Below are 7,628 nucleotides of genomic sequence, written 5' to 3'. Positions count from 1 at the left end.
AACATTAAAAGTGTAATTTGTTAGAAGATATATTTAAAAAAACACACTTGTTGAAGAGATTAATTTTCTGTTGTTACTTGAAACAGTCAAACTTCTTTTTCACTAATATTGAGGCAGCACTTGGAAAGCAAGATGACTTGTGCAGTGTGGGCCAACACAAGCGGAAAGTGAGTGTGGGCTGCTATGGACCTGGAGCAGGCCATCCTGGTCTAGAACAGATCATGTTTTAGATACATTCATCCAAACGTTTGGTTGCAAAAATGCAACTGAGATGTAACTGCAAGAAAATTCTGTTCTAAGTGTGGGAGTTTTGCAACCATCAAAAAAGGGATGGAATGACCTTGGAAAAATGTCTGAAAGGACTAATCAGAACTAGTCCAGTTTCTCTATTGAGTGAAGTTGCGTACCTTACAGATGATTTCCAAATGTCCATTTTTTAACACCAAAATGAACAAATCTATCTGAGGAACAGCCTCTGTGTACTCTCAAAAATCACATAGCTTTTTTAAAAGCGTTTTTTTCACGCAATCCTCAGAAACAGAAAAATAAGTCTCTCCTCCTCCTTTCTTTTTTTTTTAATTCCTTTTTTTTTTTTAAGATTTTATTTATTTGACAGAGAGAGACAGCCAGCAAGAGAGGGAACACAAGCAGGGGGAATGAGAGAGGAAGAAGCAGGCTCCCAGCGGAAGAGCCTGACGTGGGGCTCGATCCCAGAACGCCGGGATCACGCCCTGAGCCGAAGGCAGACGCTTAACAACTGAGCCACCCAGGCACCCCTCTCCTCCTTTCTGTCTCCTTTATGCTCTTCTACTACCACACTCACAACACTTCTGAAAACAGACGTGTGGGGCTTTTCCCCCACCAAGCAATTCTCTGTGACACCAGCTGGGTATTTCACAATTTAACCCAACTCTGACACTGTCTGCCTGGAGATAGTTTTAGATCCCACAGGTTAAAGGTTTGTCTCATGAGACTGCTCCCTACTTCAGATGCCAACTATAAGTAGGAAGTCCCCAGGTTACTCACAACTTCTGCCCACTTGGCTGCAACTCAGAGGTCCACACTACTCCATCTTGGGTTTCACTAATTTGCTGGAGCAGCTCACAGATCTCAAGGAAACACTTATGTTTACCAGTTTACCATATAATAATGGATATGACAAAGGATACAGATGAACAGCCAGAAGAAGACATATGTAGAGTGAGGTCTGAAAGCCTCCTGAGTGAAGGAGCTTCTGGCTCCATGGAGTTGGGGTGCATCAGCTTCCTGGTATGTGGATGTGTTCACCAACCTGGAAGCTCTCTGACCCCATATTATTGAGATTTTATGGAGGTTTCCTCACATAAGCGTGATGAATTACTAACTCCATTTCCAGCTCCTCTCCTCTGGATGTTGGAGTGTAGGACTGAAAGTTCCAAGCTTCTAATCATGTCTTGGTCTTTCTGGTGACCATCTTCCACCCAGGAGCCATTCAGGAGTCCACCCAGAGTCTTCTCATTAGAAAACAGGATGCTTGTAGTGCTCTTATCACTTGGGAATTTGTGAGGGTTTTAGAAGCTCTGTGTCAGAGACTGGGAGTGAATACCACATACATATTTCTCCTTATAAATCACAATATAACAATCCTACAGTTATTTAGAAAAAAGTGTATTCCCATGTGCCACTTAATTTTCAGCATTAAGTAGGTTCTTGACACCTAGCAGGAATTCCAGTTTTTGAGGAAGGCAGGCAGGAAGGGGGAAAGATATCTCCTAAATTCAAGCAATCCAGATTATACCAAGAGATAGGCATTCATTCAGCTGAGTGGTCAGAATGTCTGCAAGGCCAAGATTTCAGAGTTACTCAGAAATTTTATAGTATGAGCCAGAGCCAGAGATCCACGTTCATGATAATAAAGAAAGAAAAGTTTGGCAGTCCTATTAGATCCATTATATAAGTGAAATAAATGGGAAATACATCTTCAAACACCAAAGTAAGAAGGCAAGGTAAACCCACAAGAGAATGCTCCTCCTCTTTATTAGATCAAATGTCATTTTTAAATGTTTAGCTGCAAATATGTGCCAAGATCTGCCTTAAGAATATTTGGACACCAAGGACAAAGTTGCTAACTGAAGATTTATTTACATTCCTGAGTTAAGCTCAAGATGATTTATCTAAGCTCAAAATAATGAGGATTATAGTAAAAGCCAGGATATGTGTTTCCAAAATATTCCAAGTGTGTTAGTATAATCTTAAATTTCAGAAGAAGAGAAGTTTAAGAATAGAAATTAAACAATCTATCTTTTCACTGTGGTCTTTAGTAGAAAAACTGGTATATATTTTTTTATCTTATATAATCATTTATATCCTATAGTTAGCTCATAACAAAGCAATCATTGCTGTCCATTTCCATGTTATTCATGTATTATTTTATCCCTTGTTTAAACCTTCACTCTCCTTCTGTGCTCACCATCTTAGTTCCCACATTCCACTTGGCAGATTTCAGTCATGAATTTTCACAGGAGACCATACTGAACTCTTAATTTTAAGTTAGGTAAAATCATGAAATTTTGTCACTTTTCTCCCCTTAATCTTCTTCTCAAATAAACCCTGTGTCTTGATACCCTGTTTCTCAGCAAAACTTTCTTGTAGCCCACATAACAAACAATGGTTACACATTCTCACTGTAGAATTTAAAATATATTCATCAGAAAATTTAACTTAGATAGTAACCTCTTAGAGGTATTATTATCTTTTTTCAGCATAAGAAAGAGTGTAATTTTAATATTTCGCTAAGGCATTTATATACAGAAAAAGAATCAGATTCTAACACCAGTTGATTCTCTTCTCATTCTTTATTTCTACACATTATAAAGTCCCAATTCAAACTATTGATGATCAGAAATATCATCAAGTGTTTTGTGGTTGTAACAGATTATAGTGGATATTCCAATGAAATTGGACCCAGAAGCTACAGAGATTTTCACTGATGGGCAGTTTGATTTTCAGATGCTAATTACATGAATATTTTGTCTTCAAAGGCTTTATATTTCAATGTGAAGATAGTAGCTTTGGGATGTGGTTTTGGATGTGATATTAACAGTGCAGCATTATTTCTGTTACCTAAAAGCAAGCAAAAATCATCATGAGTAGTCAGACTTTTTTTTTTAAAGATTAATTATTTATTTATTTGACAGAGATAGACAGCCAGCGAGACAGGGAACACAAACAGGGGGAGTGGGAGAGGAAGAAGCAGGCTCCCAACAGAGCAGCCCGATGTGGGACTTGATCCCGGAACGCCGGAATCACACCCTGAGCCGAAGGCAGACACCTAACAACTGCGCTACCCAGGCGTCCAGAGTAGTCAGACTTTTAGTGGTCAAGTTGTTTTACACCTCAGTCCAGCTCTTTCAAAAGACTATGGTATCTAAACCTCTCAATAAATATCATGTTTGTTCAGTTAAGAAATGCTATTTGAGATCCTATATAAATCATTCAAAATCATAGCAATGTCTTTCTTGGCCTTATCAAGGCCATGAGATAACACATCTCATTTCTTATTTCAGAATGAACACATTTCCCCATGACAGAGTCCCTCATGGAGGGGAAACAATTTAGGACTTGGTGCTGTGGTGGTTGAAAAGGGAAGATGAAACACAAAAATGCATCAATTAAAACTGAGTAACAATTTTATAAAAATAGTATGTACACAGGCCTGGGTCCCACATGTGTGAACTGCTATAATGGAAGTTAAAGGGGAAACAAAAATCACAGGAAAAGGTGCAAAGACATCACAAGAAAAAAAACCAGATTTCATAAAAACAATGATTCTGGTTCATTAAAGACATTTCCAAGGAAAGTTGTCAAGGAAGGTGGACCTAAAATCACATCTAAGAACTTTGAAAAATTGCCACAAGCCCTGGGGGGAAAGGTGTAAAGCAGTTCAAAAATAAGCAGCAAGGGGATAAAATACCAAAGAACAAATTTCAGAAGGCACGTAAATTCAACAGGAAGAGAAAATTCCAGGTGGACGGTAAAAGTGATAAGTCACAGCCAAGAAACCTAAATGGGATGACTTCAAAGAACTAAAGCAAAATAGGCAACTCAGTAAAAAAACCAACTGACATTGTTGTTTGGGCAAAGCAGATTTGGGAGATCTTAAGAAGAAAAGACCGTGACAAAGAAAAGAGTGAAACTGATGAGTGATTTGCAGACGTTGATTAAAGGGAAAATTAAAACTATCACATTTGGGCACGATTCAACTCGTGTGATCCAGTTTTGCATTCAGTATGGTGACGAAGAATGGTGAAAACAGGCTTTTGAAGAACTGTGAGATGATCTGGTGTCCAATTAAGCAAAGCTAATTACTCCAGCAATATTGTTAAATAATTCATCATGTATGGGAGTAAACCACAGATTGCAGAGATAATGAGAAGTTTTAAAGGCCACCTGAGGAAGATGCTCCAGCTAGCAGAAGATTCGGCCATTGAGGAGTACGAGCACAATGACAAAGCCATCTTGGAGCACAGGAACATGCTGACGAAGGAGCTGTAGGGGAACACATTTCAGCTTTACGAGTCAGTAGATCACCAAACCCTGGACAAACTACTAACACTTTGGTACAGCCAGAAAAACTAGAGCTTATCATGGATGAAACGAAGCAGATTCTAACTCCAGTGGCCCAAAAGGAAGCTGTGATTAAGCACTCATTGGTGCTCAAAGTATTCTTGGACTTTTTTTTTTTTAACCTATGCACCCACAAAGCTGAGTTCAGAAATGATTGAAACATCCGCGAAGGAGCGACTTACCTGGCACACACAGACGATGGCGCTAGAGCGGCCATGCACTGCCCGTGGCATGGCACACCTAAGGACAGGAAAGTGTGAAAACAATGAAGACTTACATTGAAAAGGTGACTAATGGCTGGTACTCCCATTTGGTCTTACTGGTGGCATTTGATTGTATGGATGATACTAAGCTTGTGAGGCAGATAATCATATCAGAAATTATTAGTTCCTCACCTAACATAGTAAATGGCAAATATGGAAGTTGTATTTACTAAGTTCCAGAGATCCTGCGCATACGGTGCAAGAGCTCATTGAGGTTCTACAGAAAGGAGATGGCAATGCACACAGTGCCAGTGGAGACAGCCTGTCATGAATGCCACTGCCAACTTGGCAGCAGCAGAGTTCCATCCAGGTGGCAAGGATGGAGAGTTTCACATCCCAGAACATCCTGTAGGACATCTAGTCCTGAAGTGGTTAATAGTACAAGATGAGAAGATGAAGGAAGTGAAAGAGAAGGTTGTTTTGCAAAAACACTTGTAGAGCATATTGGTATGAAGAACCTGAAATCCTGGGCTAGTGTAAATGGAGGTGCCATTATTCTTTGTAGCCTTCTGCAGCGTTCTGATCAAGAGGTTGCACACGAAGTCAAGGCTGGACTGAAAGGCCTCATTTCCACACTGGAGAAAAACAAAAACACCAGCAAAGGAATAGAAATGCTACTTGAAAAACTGGCCGCATACTGGACACAGTTAAGAACAAGATAGAATCATTTTTCCTGTTCTCTTTTCCCAGTGTGGAAAAGAAGGGCTCAGATCCACCTTCCTGGGAATCTGGATGTTCTGTATATATGTATCTTCTTTGTATAAGAGTCTATTTATAAAACAGTTCCTAAAAATATAATATGTGCACATATTCATATTTTTCAAAAGACTAAGAAAAAATAAAAAGTGTTAACAATGGATACATTTATTGGAAGATTTATTTTCTCCTTTATACATTTTATATGTGGAAAATTGTCTACCAGGAATATGTATAATTTTGTAATCTTTAAAAAGAAAAAAGACATACAAATAAGAAAGAAAATCCACAATAGGAAAACATTTTTGGGTGTCTAGAGTAACAGGTTGCAAATTACTGGCCAAGGGGCTGGTTGTGTCCCATCATGTTTATGGCAGATGTTCATTATCATACATAAAGTCTTCAAGACATAATTTCTCCATTATACCATTGTCTTTTTGTAGCACCAACAATTAGCAACAATCTAAGGTATTTTATTGCCTTCCCCTCAAATAAATGATGGTCAGCCTCTTTCTCAAACCATTAAAACCAAACATTTCAGCATGCATATGAATTAGTTGTATATAACGTCTGTAAAATAATTAAACAAAACAATGAAAAGAAAACCAAAAAACCCCAGAAGCTATTGTGAATACCTGGGTAAGGGAGAACAATAGGAAGTTGAGGATAAGTGGGGATACTTGCATGTGCATTGAATGCAGACTTGGACATTAGTATCTAAAAAAGACACTGTGACAAATCATCAGGGAAAGGGAATTCTGAATGCCAGCAGCAGATGGAAACCAATATATACTTCACAATATGCATTTGAAGGTAGAATTCATAGGGGAGGGGGGCAAGCTGTGGCTCATTTCATCTGGTCCCTTGAATTTAACTGGAAATTTATCAAACCATTCTGAATACACACGAATTCAACTTGAGATGCAAGAAGATTTATCTGGATCTCCACAAGCAGAAAAATGACTACTTTTTTTGAGGTAGGAAGTGTGGAACCTTGAATCTTCTGGGGAAATATCCAAAGATAAGCAGAGGGGAGAGGGAGCCTCCATAAGTCGGCTGCTGGAAAGTGATAAAACACTGGAGCAAAGAAATTGAGACCCTTGGAAATCTACTCTAGTGACAGGCATCCCTTTCTGCAAAGGGCACAGAGGGCAAGTAAGGCAGAATCCTGGGAGGATCATTATGGTCTCAGGATTCCAGGAGACTCAGAAAGAATGGGGTTAGCCCAAATTGATGCAGTACCCAAGCACTAGAGTGGGGAGACTGGTTGTGGTCAGAGGGGACTTTCAGCTCCAGACACCATAAACCTAGAGCCGAGCGGATAGGGAGACTGCCCTCTGCCTGACCACCCTGAAAAAGACTAGAAAGTGCAGGCTGTCTAACATCCAGGGGAGATATAGAACTCCTTGTTCCCCTGACACGGACAGCTCTCAGGGCGGTGCGGCCTATGAGGAGATGCTGGGGCAGCACCCACCGTGACCCAGGGACTGAGGAGTGAGCCCACCCAGGGTACATGGGTGAGCCCATGGCCACTGACAAGTGTGGAGTCACAAGGCGCAGAGGCATTTTCGGGTTCCCGTGGCTCCCCTGGGAGAGGTGAGGCAGGCACGAATTGCCTGAGTCTCTAGAGTCTGATGCACACAGAGGTGGAGATGGATTGACCTGGAGGATTTGCTGGGGGTGGGGGTGATGCTACATTGCAGTTCTGGGCTGGAGATTCCCATATGGCCATGTTTGCTCTGGCCCTCTAAAGAGAAGCAGAAAGATACTGGGGAACAAAAGCCATGCAGCCAACCAGTTCACATTAAGTCCATCCCCCTGACAAGGGGTGGGGCAACTCCACCCAGGCAAAGATACCTGAGAAGCCCAGGAGCAAACCCTTCCCCCAGAAGACAGACTGGAAGAACAGGTGAATGATAAGCTTATTTCCCATAGGACCATAAAACACCAGCGCCAGGGGAAAATAATATAAGGAGCTCCAGATGTTCCCTCATGACTCATTTATACTTCAGTCTACATTTTACATTTCTTTTTTAGTTTCTTTTCTTATCCTTTTTCCTCTTC

The 7,628-nt window shown here is 40.5% G+C and overlaps 1 pseudogene; it reads left to right on the top strand.

Moving 5' to 3' along the window:
* The first annotated feature begins 3,722 nt into the window (after nt 1-3,722).
* Nucleotides 3,723-5,530, top strand: LOC123803593 (pumilio homolog 3 pseudogene; annotated as a pseudogene).
* Nucleotides 5,531-7,628: the final 2,098 nt, after the last annotated feature.

The sequence above is a fragment of the Ursus americanus genome, chromosome 30, assembly GCF_024610735.1.
Source record: "Ursus americanus isolate L20-20 chromosome 30, mUrsAme1.1.p, whole genome shotgun sequence".
In the NCBI taxonomy this organism is placed as follows: Eukaryota; Metazoa; Chordata; class Mammalia; order Carnivora; family Ursidae; genus Ursus; species Ursus americanus.
The sequence above is the reverse complement of the archived record's forward strand: the minus strand, read 5'-3'. Positions and strand labels throughout refer to the sequence as shown.